At 34.0% G+C, this 15923-nt stretch overlaps 1 pseudogene; it reads right to left on the reverse strand.

Annotated features, from left to right (window-relative positions):
* Nucleotides 1-15923, reverse strand: LOC127721111 (uncharacterized; annotated as a pseudogene).

Consider the following 15923-nt stretch of genomic DNA (forward strand, 5'->3'; position numbering starts at 1 on the left):
TTATTGATTATCACGTTTTGGCGGTTTAATTCGTTTGTTCTTTTTCTAATAAAGGAAGACATGTTGCTGTCAGTCTATAATGATATACTTATCTGTCGGAAAAATATCAACTATTGCAATTTTGCCCGCTAACCCTTACTTTTATATTACAACAATTATAGTTCCTAAATTAATATTTTAACACAGTATGAATGTTTAGCTTGAATGTCGAAAACGAGTGTTAAACTTTGTAAAATGTAAATGTATATAAACATAAGACGAGTAGAATTTACAATCAGATATTATACAACTTCAATAGCATACTCGAATCTTGTATATCTGTGAATGCCCGGATCAGGTGGACTGGTATGGATGTCTTTATTGTAAATGTTAGGATCAGGTGGACTGGTATGGATGTCTTTATTGTAAATGTTAGGATCAGGTGGACTGGTATGGATGTCATTATTGTAAATGTTAGGATCAGGTGGACTGGTATGGATGTCTTTATTGTAAATGTTAGGATCAGGTTGACTGGTATGGATGTCATTATTGTAAATGTTAGGATCAGGTGGACTGATATGGATGTCTTTATTGTAAATGTTGGGATCAGGTGGACTGGTATGGATGTCATTATTGTAAATGTTAGGATCAGGTGGACTGGTATGGATGTCATTATTGTAAATGTTAGGATCAGGTGGACTGGTATGGATGTCATTATTGTAAATGTTAGGATCAGGTGGACTGGTATTGATGTCTTTATTGTAAATGTTAGGATCAGGTGGACTGATATGGATGTTATTATTGTAAATGTTAGGATCAGGTGGACTGGTATGGATGTCTTTATTGTAAATGGTAATCGAATTATAGAGTGATAAAAATAGTTAATTTTTATCGTAACCATGATGTTGTAGTAATAACCATAAATTATACTTTAAAGATATTTATAATATTCATTTTTGTTGTACATGTAAATCTTTTCAAAGATGTAGGATGGTCTGGCAGGGCGGGGTGGGTTGTGTGTGTGTGTGTGGGGGGGGGGGGGGGGGGGGGGGGGGAGGGGGGGTCTTCATTTCTTTGAAGTTCTTTATAGAAATAAAGAGATGTGGTATGATTGTCAATGAGACAACTATCTACCAAAGTTCAAATGAGGTAGATGTAAGCAATTATAGGCAGTCTAACGGCCTTCAACAATAAGAAAAACCCATACCGCTATGAAAGGCACCGACATGACTATTTTTCTATATTCTTCATCTAATTTGCCCATTAACTTTTTTATTTTTTTTTATCACCCAGTTGTTCTCTATCCTTATTTTCTTGCTGAATTTCCTATATTCATTTTTTTTGCAATTTATTCTGCCCGTTTTTGCACCCTGTTTTCTATTCTGTAAACCACATCCAGACCCTCATGTAGGCTAAGAACTGAATATTGTACGCCATATTGAGTACACCATATCGTCTACAAAGAGAAGACTTTTGGATAAGAGAGTTCGGAACAACCATTTGATGGTATAGGTATTTTGTCTAGTCCCAGGTGTAGTACTGTCAATAAATTACAATTATTTAACACTTCTGCTCCACGAAATAGAAGTCATGGTCACAGAAAGTATACAACACCTGCTGTTCACACCGTGACAATTGATAGTCTGTTATCGTCTGTTCAAAAACCTTTAGGAATTCACCATATCAGAACTAAATTATACTCCATTCCATTATCTTAACTTTATTTACTATTTCAAGAGGCCCAAAATACTTCCGTTATTGATTATAATTCTGATTTGTATAGATTAGTTGCAATAATCATGGACATTGCTAACCATAGACTATTCAAACCCGTAACAACTACTTCCAAAAATGAGGAAAAACGGTTTTTTTCAAAAGTAGAATTCGTCAATAGAGGTTTAGATGCTATCAATATTAGCAATATTATCCACAAGAAATCTGTACAAAAAACTATATCTGATTACTTTAAAAATAAAGCTACAACTGTAATTTTATATACTTACACCAAGTCTATTGCATCCAAGATGTTCAACTTTAAGAGGGTTTTAGAGGCCTTTAACCTCAAAGATGTGAAATCCAAACCTCCGGATTGCTCATGTGCATTGTCAAAATACAATTATAGTCCAGCTGGTCATGTTATTACTGGCGACCTTGGCATCGTTATCAATGAACAACTGTTAGAGCTGTTAGCCAAGGGACCAAAATATAGAATTCCCCAGCCCATCAACTGGAAAGGGAACTTCAAGTTACTGATGGATGCAGTTGAGGACTATGCTAGAAAATGGGTAAAGCGCAAACCAGACGAACCAGAACTAGACACTTTGTCTGAATGGATCAAAGCTATTCGATCATGCATTCAGAAGCGCATTCAGAAACTGCGATGTACTTTGAGCAGAAGGGTTTCTAACCTATTCAAGAACCCAGAGGTTGTGGATGCTTTATCCTCTTTGCATGACAAATATGTCGTTGTTTCAGCAGATAAAGCCTCCAATAATATTGTCTTCGTATGTAAATACCATTATTTGCAATGTCTTACAAGAGAGCTTGGAATAAACAGCACAACTGGTAATCCTACACATTCTTTAACATCATTTACAAAGGATGAAATTTTACAAAATCACAAATCTGTCCTTCTTTCATTTGGCATTACCATCGAAGAAAACGAAGAAAATCTATCGTTATTATACTGGATACCAAAACTTAACAAAACTCCGTATAAAGAACGACACATGGCTGGATCATCAAGATGTTCGACTAAACATCTTCCTACAGTGTTGACTACTATTCTTTCTATACTAAAAGATGGCCTTCAAAAATATTGTGATGAGATTTATGATGATATTCAACCAGTGGTCAATCAGATGTGGATTCTCCGAAAATCCTAAAGATCTACTGCTTAATCTTAGATCACAATCTCTGCAATTTTGCAGCATCATTAAGACCTTTGATTTTTCTACGCTTTACACTACTCTTTCCCATGCTCAATTAAAAGATCGACTTCACCATCTCATTAAACAGAGCTTTTTCTATAAAAATGGGAATCGCAGATATAAATTTCTTGTTTTGGGTTATAATAATTCTTATTTTGTGAAGAACCACACTGATTTTATCAGAAAAGACAGTGAAGATGATATTATCAAAATACCGGACTTTTAAATCGACAATATGTTTGTTGAGTTTGGAGGATTGATATTTCAACAGACAGTCGGTATTCCAATGGGTACTATTTGTGCACCCAAAAAGAAAAAGGCACCTTGCAAAATTCTTTAATTTTACTTTAAGATATATTGATGATGTTCTATCACTGAATAACCATATTTCAGTCAGTACTTGCATCTCATATATCCCAGTGAACTTGAAATTAAGGATACTACTGATACAAGAATGACTGCTTCATACCTAGATCTTTTCATCAATATTGACACAGATGGACGACTTCACACTAAAATCTATGACAAACGGGATGATTTCAACTTCCCAATTATCAATTTCCCATTTCTCAGCAGTAACATACACTCTGCTCCGTCGTAAGGTGTTTACATATCTCAATTGATACATTATTCCCGTGCATGTTCACACTATACTGACTTCATATATATGAGTGTGCTGTTTACGCAGAAACTGCTCCAACAGAGTTATGAGGAGAAAAGATTAAAATGACACTCCGTAAATTTTATGGACACCATCACGATTTGGTTGATCTATACAATGTGTCTGTGTCTAAACTAACTAATGACATTTTTACCACTTCTTAGATTGTGGTTTAACATCTATGTCGTCTGTCTGCAGTTCGAGATTGCACGTTTGTTACGTGAGTGCGTCACTGTTTGAGATGTCTGTCGTTGATGGAAGATGTTGGCTGTTGATCTGCGGTTTGCATGTTGTGTCGACTATTATATTATTTGTTTGTGCGTTTCTTTGTGATGAGTGTTTGTGCTGTATTTCTGTCGCGTGGTGTTGTCATTTTAGCGATATATTTTTTAACATTGACATGTAAGGGGGAGGTTTGGCTAGCTATTAAACCAGATTCAATTCACCATTTTTTCATAAAATGTCCTGTACCAAGTCAGGAATATGGCAGTTGTTATCAAATAGTTCATTTCTATGCATGTTGGCGTTTGTTTTTGTTGCACTTCAATGTTCCTGTTGTTCCTTTGTTTTCCTGTTATAATTGATGTGTTCCCTCGGTTTTAGTTTATAACCCGGATTTGTTTTTTCTTAATCGATTTATGACTTTTGAACACCGGAATACTACTGTTGCCTTATTTATAATGTCTGTTGAAATGTGGGACTTGCAAGATTTGTGAGGTAATAATCTTATAATGCATTTGTGTTCTTGTTTCCCTTGATCATTGTTTATAATATTTGCTTTGCTGTTTTGTTGCTTTTTTTATTTACATTTTGCTATAATTAAGCAGACTGCTTTTTTGTGTGTAGTTTTGTTAACAAAAGCATTGTTTTAGTGATATATATAAATAATATAAGTTTGGTATGAAACAGCATACGCGAATATGTAGTATACTTTTTATTGTGGAATTTGTATAACTTTAAATTATTCGTTATTGCATGCACTGGAATCATAGTAATATATATCTAACCAGATACGTTATTGAATGTTAACATTGCGTTAGTTGTACTTGTTGTTATTTAGTAATGAGAATTATCTTTCTTTAGCTTATAGAAAAACTTGTTTGTTGAATAGATTAAATGCGATTGTTTTGATTTAAAATACTGGTTATTTCAAGCATTGCTGTCAAGATTTGTCATTATCAGTTTAGACAATTAACATTTTATAAAACACAACACAGAAAACAAAAGAATGAGCAACACTCACCCTAAAACCAGGCTTGGGGTGAACTCAGGTGCTCCGGAAGGGGAACCCGATCCTGCTATAAATGTCATTATTTTCGGCTCTTCTATAATACATATCTGCAACATAACGTTTAATATGCACAACTTTCCGGTAAAATGATTTGTGAGCAACAATATGGAAAAAAAAACATTGTATAAGTTGCCATTTAGAATTAAAAAAACGAGTGCATAAAATAAAATAATTTCAAAATAAAGTTTGTTGTTAGATAAATATCACGGATGTTGTGATTTTTTTCCTTAATGTACACTTATATAATGTTAAATACTTATGATAAATGTATATCAATTTGTAAAAATATGATCCACTTGAATTTTTACCAGGACTAAGATATTATAAATTTTATTTTAGGAGGAAGTTTTCAGAAGTGGTGTGTTAAGCAGAGAGTACAACTTTAAATGAATCTCCTCTAAAGGAAAGGTAAGGTTTATTTCATTGCAGTAAAAATTACCAGACAAAAAATATTTTTCGCAAATACAAATTTTGTACAAAGTCAGTAATATTACAGTTCGTTTTGAGTCGATCCGTTGGTTGATATATTTAAGCGATTGGTTTTGTCAGTTTTAAGGACTTCCCACTTTTTGAATTTACGTTGTAGTTCGATAATTTTGTTATAACATTTTTTGCCTTTTTTTTTTAAGAAGATAAGATGTAGGTGGCAAGTGTCTTTTATTGTACAGTAATTTTTTTGAAAAATATATACAGTCCTTTTAATGATGATAAAGTATACCATGGTCTATTTAGTGTTTGAACTTTTTCGACAGAAGCCGAACTCTCAAATACTTTTGAAAATTCGTACTTCCTTTGAAATTATCATGAAGTTTATCATGGGCTATTTACTATTTTATATTTTTTCCAGAGAAGCCGGAAGAACGTGGGAAGCTTATTGAAATGTAAAATATAGATATTTCGAGTTTTCCATTCAAATGTTTCTGAATTATACGTTCATCTAATTAGAGCTTTTGAAATTTCATATTCACTTAGATTTTGATGAGGACCATTTGAAGATGTTTACATGTCTAATGTGTATTGTGTACCTATTCATGTATGTTCCTTGTAGAACATGCATTCATTATTATATATTATTCTGATTTACTACTTTTGCCTATAGGTTTGGGGAATGACAAATATAAAGCAGTTATTAGACAGGTAGAAAGTCATTTTGGTATTGTTTAAATCCATGTGGTGCATACATAATTTAATGTAATCGCGTGGTCTTAAATAGATCATAGATATATTTCATTTGAGATATTTTATCCGTCTTTTTAATACCGGTTATTCAGTGCACTAATGAGACATATTTTTTGATGATTCTCAATAATCTCCCCGATTTAATTGCATCTTTAACAGCTTTGTTCTTGAAACATAATTGATGATGTAAGACCTGTTGTGCACGTTGTTTGTGTTAGTTTTAAAATATAATGACACCAGGCATTACTCAAGAGACTGCAGTTGTCGAAATTTGCATCTGGTGCAGCACAATTGAGTTTACCATTGAATGCGAAATGTATCAAGTAACAATCCACAGCTTTTGGTGACATTTTACATATTGTTAACGTCAGGAAGTGTTTAAAAACTAGCTAAGGTGTATATATATAAATAAGAAAGATGTGGTATGAGTGCTAATGAGACAACTCTCTATCCGAGTCACAATGTGTAAAAAGTTAACAATTATAGGTCGAAGTACGGCCTTCAACACTGAGCCTTGGCTCACACCGAACAGCAAGCTAGAAAGGACCTAAAAATGACTAGTGTAAAACAATTCAAACAGGAAAACCAACGGTTTGATCTATATAAAAAACGAAAAACACTTATAAACCACACCATCAAACGACAACCACTGAACAACAGGCTCCTGACTTAGGACATGTATAGTATTTGAGAAAGGAGCTGTCACAATTTATAGCTTGAATTACATATAACAATAGGCGAAATCATAAAGGCTTATTAAATTATACACCAGAATCATAAGTGTGAGTCTTTTTCTGCATTTGATAATTATAAAAAAATTCAAGAGTATCTTGGAAAAGGCTAACTTTTATATAATGTTCCAGATGATAACTAATTCATAGGAAATTAAAATCCAATTGTTCAGATAACAATTGAAGGTCTATCAACTCAAATTCAATTAAGATAAGAAAATTTTGATAAAAAACAGTATGTCCAGGCTTAAATGACAAAGTTTATTACACATTGATTCTGAAAATCAATGGTTGAGGCACTTTTTTCATCAATTAAGGGAGATAATAAGCCACTTCTGGTTAAATCAAAGTCACTACCTGTCAAATAATAGCTTACATTACTCTGCTTAAAAAGATATATAGCTTCCATATTCTTTTGCTTTGAAAAAGGGAGATAAATGACTACTTCCGGTTAAAAAACGGTCACTTCTGGTTGACATTTTCAAGGTCATATGTCTACTAACCTAATACAAAAGATCCCAAGCATTTATCATGTGTAAATATGAATCTTCATCAAAGGTCAAAATCTAGAACATCAATTTTACCTTTGACCTTGAACTAAATTTCAAGGTCACAAAGCAAGGACTTCAAATCAAATGACCCTAAGTCTCCACTATGTATGAGTTCTATCCCAATGCAGCTAACTTTTAGTAATAGAGGGGAGAAAACTCCCATCAAATGTAAACGCACCCTTTTAACCAAAATATGTATGAAATATCAGTTTAGTAAAAATATTTTTCGATATCTTATACGGTTTCTGAAAAGAAGCCATATTAAGCCAAAATCAAAATTTAGAATCTGATCTTGACCTTTGACATTGACCCTATTTTCTTTTTAATGGACCAAGGACCTCAATTCAAAAGACCCTAGGTCTCTATCACTTATGGTTTACCAGTTTCAATTACATTTTACTTATTTTAAATACAGAAGGGGAAATAACTGTCATACGTAGTCTCCAGACCGCTTCGGTCAAAATTATTCTGAAGATTCTTAGGATACAACGAGCAAATTGGAAAAATAACTTCCTCGTAATCTATAATGGTTGCGAAGGAGATGCCCACACAAGAAACAGTGTTTGGGAAGATAACTCTTACAATACAAAGTGTTCGGTTAAACAAGGCCAGTTTCAAAAGCACAATAACTGTTCGATATTATATGCAAAAAATCTAAGCGACATCTTGCAAAACCACTTAACACCGTAAGAAAAAAATGAGGCGGGAGAAGAAAAAAATAAGAATTAAAAACCAAGTGTTCCACCCAAACGATATATTTTGATACGAAAATTTTAAAATCCAGTTTAAAATGTCATTTCCAGGGTTAAATGATAGCTTATTGTATGCTGATTTAAAAAATATATGGTTTCTATTCACTTTTGTTTGACATAAGGGATATACTTTGTTACTTCCGGTTGTAAAAATGTCACTTCCGGTATTTTTTGAAAGTTTACTTGACACTGATTCCAAAAATATATGGTTCAGTATGCTTTTACATTCTATAATAGAAAAAAAAAGCTACTTTCGGTTTACACAAGGTCAGTTCCGGTTGGCTTTTTCAAGGTCCCATGGCTTTATTATGTATACATATGAAGTAAAAGAAAAGGTCAAAATCTAGAACGTCTAATTTACATATGACCTTGACTTCAATTTCAAATTCATAATCCAAGGTCCTCAAATCAAAAGACCCTAGGTCTTTATTATATATGGTTAATGAGTTATATCACCATACGATTAATTTTAAATATAATAGGGGAGAAAACTCCTATTTAATGTCAGCGTACACTTTCAACCAAAATGTATGTGTTACGACATGTTGCAACTAACAAATTAGTAAAAATATGTTGTCGATATCTTATTTGGTTTTTGAAAAGAAGTAAAAATAGTCCAAAATCAAAATTTAGAATATGACCTTGACCTTTGACCTTGACCTAATTTTTTTTTTTTGGACCAAGGACCTCAAATCAAAAAACCCTAGGTCTCTATCACTTATGGTTTACCAGTTGAAATGCATATCACTTATATGAAATACATAAGGGGAAATAACTCTCATATGGAGTCTCCAGATAACTTCGGTTCAAGGGTCATCCTAATCCTGAAGATATAACGAACAATTTCGTAAAATAAATTTGTCATAATCTTTTACGGTTGCGAGAGAGTAGTCGACACAAGAAAAACAGTGTTTTAGGAGATAACTCTTACAACGTAAAGTTTTCGGTTAAGCCGTTTCAGTTTTAAAAAACTGTTCGATATCATATACCAAATAACTAAGCGACATCTTGTGAAACAACAATACTAATCAGGACAAACGCAAAAGTTCTTTCCACGAAAAAAGTGGGAAGACCTAATAATAATCATGACATTACTTTGAAAAAAGCAATAAATACCAAAAAAAAAAAAACAATTTAGTTATAAGATCTACCAGTGAAAGTACGGTACTATACGAATAAGAAAATAACGAATATTGAGTTATCCTAGGTTATCCGTACTTCGATCCTTTTGAGAGATAAAAATATCCGTAACTTTTTGTCGTGCTTTTAGATACTGTAACCTTTTCTAACGAATAAAATATTATAAGTTACTGATTGAGATTGATTTTTGTCCAGGTAATAAAACTGAGAATGGAAATGGGGAATATGGCAAAGAGACAACAACCCGACCAAAGAGCAGACAACAGCCGAAGGTCACCAATGGGTCTTCAATGCAGCTAGAAAATCCCACACCCGGAGGTGATTCTCAGCTGGCCCCTAAATAAAATTGTGTGCTAGTTCAGTGAAAATGGACGTCACACTAAACTCCTAAACATACATTGAACAAAAATAAATAATACCGTTAAACGAATTCGAAATAATTCACTCACTGCCGATGGGAATATATTCATCGCATCGACACGTATTATTTATTTTTGTTCAATGTATTTTCCTTTAAATAATCAAAGTTAACCTCATCTTCTGTATCTCTTCATATATAATATTATTTCAAATTTTCGCCTATCAAGTTAGAATTTCGAGATATTTAGTATAAGTCTAGTATACATTCAAATTGACGTTTTCTGGTTAAACATTTGTATGCGTTATATCTGCAATTTGATTTCGACATGTTTGCCTTGATCACCTTTTTCTTTTATTATTTTCTTTTGCTACATATAGTCTGCAATATGTATTAGTTCAGGTCTACAAGAACGACAGACAACGAATAACAAAAATAAAACTGTAAACATATGTCAGTGAGATAAGTTTACGGATTCCGAACCTCTATTTTTATGTATTAACTTTTTTTTTAAAACGTATTGTCTGTGAAAATTATATACAATTATTTAACTTTGCAACGTACATGCTAGTTCATACTTTTCAAAACACTAGACATATGTTGTTTTTTTTCTTCTAAAAATACTGCTGCTTCTACCTCTTCTATTTATTATTATAACCACAACCATTATAAGGTAGATTTCTTTATTTGTTTTCCCTTTATTTGTCATAGAAATAACTCTTAATAAATTTCTTTCGCTCAAAGCAATTCTTTGGCTTTACCTTCATCAGGAACGCCCAAACCTTTACATTTAAAAGCAAGGCGTGTAAACATACAATATAAAAAGGACGGTTATGTACTTACGACAATTGAATCATATTCGTGGTCACCTCTCATATGTGATACCGATATTCCATAATACACCTCTCTTTAAATATTTGTTTAAAACATATGATTTTGATAGGCTGGTACAACTCCACAAAGTGGAATACGTTTTGTTTCTTGAAATTATAACAAATCAAACGTACTGTGATATATGGGTGTAAATTGATATGTCAATTGGTCTCTGGTGGGGAGTTGTCTCATTGGCATTCATTACCCATCTTCCTATTTTTATATAATATGTTCAATTTTTAATTCTTTATGTGTAAAATACCGCCACATTTGATATGTTTGGTGGGGTTCGTGGTGCTAAGTCTATAGTTTTCTTTTTGTGTTTTGTATGATCATTAACATTATGTTTCGATTTCCTTTAATTACAAGTGTTTAACACGTACGGTTAGTTACTTAGAACTGTTTGTTTTAATACTAACAAAATGATATTCTCGGAACAAGGACTTTACAATCCTTGTATAAGGAAGTTGTTCTCTCTTTGTTTCAGTTTCCATTGATTACTATTTTAAATAATCCATGATTAATTGCTCATAGAAGAAGACCCTAAAAATAATACTGAACGAATAACAATGAGATGAAGAACAACGATCAAGAGTTGTTGTATTTTCTTAACTATGTTGAAGTCCTTCCTTTTATCACAAAGTGATTAAAAATTGTTATAGAGTTGTCTTTCTTTGTCTGTTGTTTATTGTAATTCACAAGTACCAAGATTAAAATACTACAGACTTTCTGTATTTTATACTCATTTGTGTAGAGGTTCCATCCTCTGTTTTTCATTTATAACCTTTACCACTTATACAAAAACAATCATTCGAATTAAACATACATTTTATTACACCAACTTGTATTTACATTTTCATGACTAGAATATACATTTTTACTTTGTGGCATTACTTTGGATACAGAGTATTCTATAATATTTTGTTGAGGCTCCAGGGTGACTACCGATTACCTTTACACAATGGCTATCAGCTGACCTATGTTGACATAGTGTCATAAAAACCCCTGGTAGTTAAACACGGTTACACCACCACCTACCATGGAGAGTGACCGGGAAAAACACTCGTATTACCAATGCTCCAGTTATTAGTGCCCCACCTGTTGGCAGGTGTAGGCCTGCCCTCTATAAGATGAGGTGGAGGAGGTCCCAGAGTTACCCATCTGTAGACCCCACTGTTACCACTAACCACATTTTCCAAACCTGCAAATTATAGAACTTGTCAGACCCAGAGCAAGGGCCGAGTATAATATACCCCCAATCACTACTAGTCTCCCTGGAACGCCTCATGAGAGCCCAAGTCAGCTACCAAATCTGACTTGGTTTCTCACCTCCACAAAATTTTCATTATTGAAGCATTGGAAAAGTTGATTTTGTTGCGCGTAGAAAAGACTTAACTCCCTTGTATATTATTTAAGAAAACCTGATTCCCAGTTTGTGATAAATGAGTTCTTCGTCTGTTCTGTATAAAGAAACTTCACTTGCCCTAATATTCTCATGTAAAATAGCTTTCCCCCCATTTTCTATTACAAAGTGTTTGACCACTGAATTCACTCTTTTTCTCTTCTGTTCGATTATTGGACCCGCATTTAAAGGTGCAAAACGCAAGTATCTGCGATGTAGCATTGAAGACCATATTATAATAACATTTTTGAATAAAGCCTGGTAACGTAGGATAGAACATTTTACATTTTCAATTAAACCCTTCCCTGTCAATTCTAAATCTGTCAAATCATTAGCTCCACAGTGTATAATGATAAAATTAGGAGAAGGTAAACATTTTCTTTTTCATCCAGTAGGGAGTCCAAATCTTTAAACTGTAAACCAGGTTGCCCAATCCAGTATGTTGAGACTCCTTTGGACTCTAGTACAAGGTTGGTCCTAACACATTTCTTTGCCTCTATATTGGCCCAATGAACAAGGGAACTTCCAACAATCCATAAAATCTTGGGACCTGTAAAAACTTGTAGCTTGTGAGCCTTTTGTATCTAGACAAATTGCAACCTAATATAGCGGGAATAAGCATGCGATTTCCATCTGCCTAATTTCATAATTACCTCCTCTGAGACCCCCTGCCTGGCCAGTTCAGTGGCTTCCCCAATTCTAAAACTATGTGACGACCTAATATGACCTTTACTGATATGAAGAAAATGTAAAGCCTTTTCCAGTATACTGCTGAATTGGTAGTTAAAGGCATACCATTATAATGTATAAACAAATCGTTATTGTTACAGGTAGGTCGTACCTTAAAGTATTCGTTAATGAGTCGTATCGGATAGTAGTTTTTTCTGTTCCCAGGTATCAATAAAGTAACGGACTTTCCCTTTTGGTCAGTTTTTGACCACCTTACACTTAGCTCTAGGACTTTTTTCTTAGCTAAAATATCAGCAATTGTTAAGTTGGAGCCATTTATAACAGAATTAGTTTTTGAAGTAGTGATTTCCCCTACCCTTAGCAAATCAAAGAAGGCAACTGAAAAAACTGCTGAAAAGAAATCAGCTTCATATTTATTCTTACATACATTATCTAAACAACGTATCATATCTGACAACAATTGCACTGTAATTGGTGCTCTAATGTCATTACGTTTCCCTCCTTGAATTCTTTTTATTCCTTCTAATGCCTTGCCAATTATAAAAAATTTTGTAGTATCCTTTATGCCTTGTATTTTATGATGATATGAAACTCCTGATATATAAGATGATATGGTTCACCACCAGCCCCCCCCCCCCCAAAAAAAAAAAAAAAAAAACTTGTACTGACAAAAAAGCTACAAAATTTAACAGATTATTGACTGGCATTGGCCAATGCTGTTTCAATTTGTAAGATGATCTGAAATTACAAAGTTTTGACAGAGCCAAATTGTATGATTTTTGTGTATTTTTGGACATACCTTGATTGACAATATAATCCGCCACCTGACTTAAATGTTCCAGATTTGTGTTGGAATTTTGGTTGGCCACTGGTCTGCTTCTGGGGCTAGGCTTCTGAACTTCCCCCTCTGAGAACGAGAAAGACAGTCAGTAATTTGGTTTTGTTTTGAAGGGATATAAATTGCCTTAACTGACGAATTGTTTTTTAAATTCATTAAAACCATTTGTCTTACTAAAGTGATAACTCTACTTGAATTGCTAGTTTTCATATTAATGATTTGAACAACCGCCTGATTATCAACATGGAAAATAAATTTTTTGTTAACAAAATATGATTCCCAGGACGTAAGTGCTGCTACAACTGGGAACAACTCTAGCAATGTTATATCTCTGGTTATTCCAGTTTCAACCCAATGTTTTGGCCATATGCCTTGGGCCCACTGACCTGCAGAATAGATCCCATACCCACCGTTGGACCCCCCTGCACTATCCGTGAACAACTCTAATTTTTCGTTTGAAACCTCTTACATTGTCGGATATTACAGTGACACCATTGTATTGTTTTAAAAAGTCTAATTAAACTTCTAAATCTGCTTTCATCTGCTTGTTTACTCGAATTTTGTAATATGATTTTCTTACCCCCATTGTTGAATTTATGAGTCTGCGGCAGAAGGTGCGGCTTGGAGCAACCACATTGCAAGCAAAATTCAGGAGCCCAAGAAGAGATTGCATGTCTTTAAGAGTTATTTTAGAACTGTCTAAGGTATCTCTGATTTTTTGTGAGAGTTTGACAAGTTTTTCATTTGGAAGCCGCATGATTAAATTTTGCGTATCAAATTATATACCAAGAAAAATTAGTAATGTAGTAGGCAAAGTAGTCTTGTCACTAGCAAGAGGAATACCTATTTTATCGCATACCTCTTGGAATATCTTCAAAGTATTGCCAACTTTTGTTGTTTGGCTCGACTCGACAAAAAGAAAATCATCTAAATAATGGAGGATATTATCATTTTTACTTTTTTGCTGTATTGTCCAATGCAAAGCTTTTGCAAATTTCTCCCAAAGGACACAACTTATTGAGTCTCCCATTGTCAGCATTTTATTAAGATAATATTCACCCTGAAATTTTATCCCCAACAAGTCAAAATCCTGCGGGGCAATTGGCAATAAGCGAAAAGCCGCCTTTACATCACACTGACTTAAGCGGGCAAATGTTTTGTGCCTATCAATCAAACATGCTGCTTCGTCCACTAAACTGTACTGCAATGATCTTTATCAATAAAATATTCTCAGGATAAGATAAATGTTGAATAAGTCTATAATCCCCATCCTTTTTTGGCAGTAGCCCCATGGGTAATACCTGAAGTGTGGGAAAAGACGGGTATCTGAAAGGACCAGCAACGCGACCAAGTGTAACTTCCTTCATTAATTTTTCTTTAAAAATATTGGGAAGCTGTATTGCACTTTTTGAATTGGAACTCTCCCTTGGTTCCCTAGAGTCAAAATAAACATATTTGAAACCAGATATAATTTCATGTGCTACATTGTTATGTTGGTAAAATTCTAAATAATTTTCTAAGTCAGATACTTGAACAGGAGTATTTCCTAATGAATAAAAATTAATACTTTTTGTTACTTCTTCCTTTGGCCCAGTTATTACATTGGGCCTTTCTGTGTTTTCCACTGCATATTTCACATACATGTTTAAACCTACAACGAGGGAAGTATAGGGACAGTCATTATCATTATTATAGTATTTACATGACATATTTGCACTAGTTACCTGTGTTCTCGTGTAAGTGTTTGAAAGTGTAGCTGCATTCGAGTTATAATGATTTTGTGTATTTGTTCTATAACCCTGTGATTGCACTGACACATTGTTTTGTACTGTGGGAGATGTGATGTGTAATAGCCAATATTCACCGTGTATGTTTCCCCAAGATAAATTTGGATTCTTTTCTATTTTTAGCCTAAATTGTTCGTCATAGGTGGCCCAGTTTTCTGCCCTCGTTGCCGCTAATCTTATATCACGCATATATTTTAACAATTTCTGTGCTCGAGTACTGTATTTCTCAATTTAAACACTCATAAAAACCATGAATGCTGAAGTTCATTCATTTATGGACAAATAAACACCCGACGATCTTTTTTCAATGCAAATTTCCCCCCTTTTTAATTTCAAATCGCCCTCGTCAATCTCCTCCATTTCTTTTTGCGTTCTCAAAAGATAATGTAGCTCAATTATCTTTCCCGCCCAAATCTTTTCCTTACTTTTAAAAGGCACATGTTCCCCCACTGTGTCATGAATGCTAGCCTCTTTGTGTCGGGGTGAAACTAATTGAATTATTTGCCATTTCAAAATTTTGTGTGACGGGTCGTGCCTAAAAGGGGAGAATGCCCGTGCATCCTCCTCCGACTCATTACCTGATGATATTTCAGCATTTTTTTTTAGTACTTGTGTCTCCACGTGAGCCACCCCTGTCTTTTCCTTTCCATTTGTTTGACGTCTACCTTCCGTACTCCCTGTCCTTCTTTCCTGCTGGTTGTCCTCCTCTTCTTTCCAATGGCCCTTGATGGCGTTCCCCTGGCATTTCTTTTGTTTGGCAT

The sequence above is a fragment of the Mytilus californianus genome, unplaced genomic scaffold, assembly GCF_021869535.1.
Source record: "Mytilus californianus isolate M0D057914Y unplaced genomic scaffold, xbMytCali1.0.p SCAF_12, whole genome shotgun sequence".
Taxonomy (NCBI): Eukaryota; Metazoa; Mollusca; class Bivalvia; order Mytilida; family Mytilidae; genus Mytilus; species Mytilus californianus.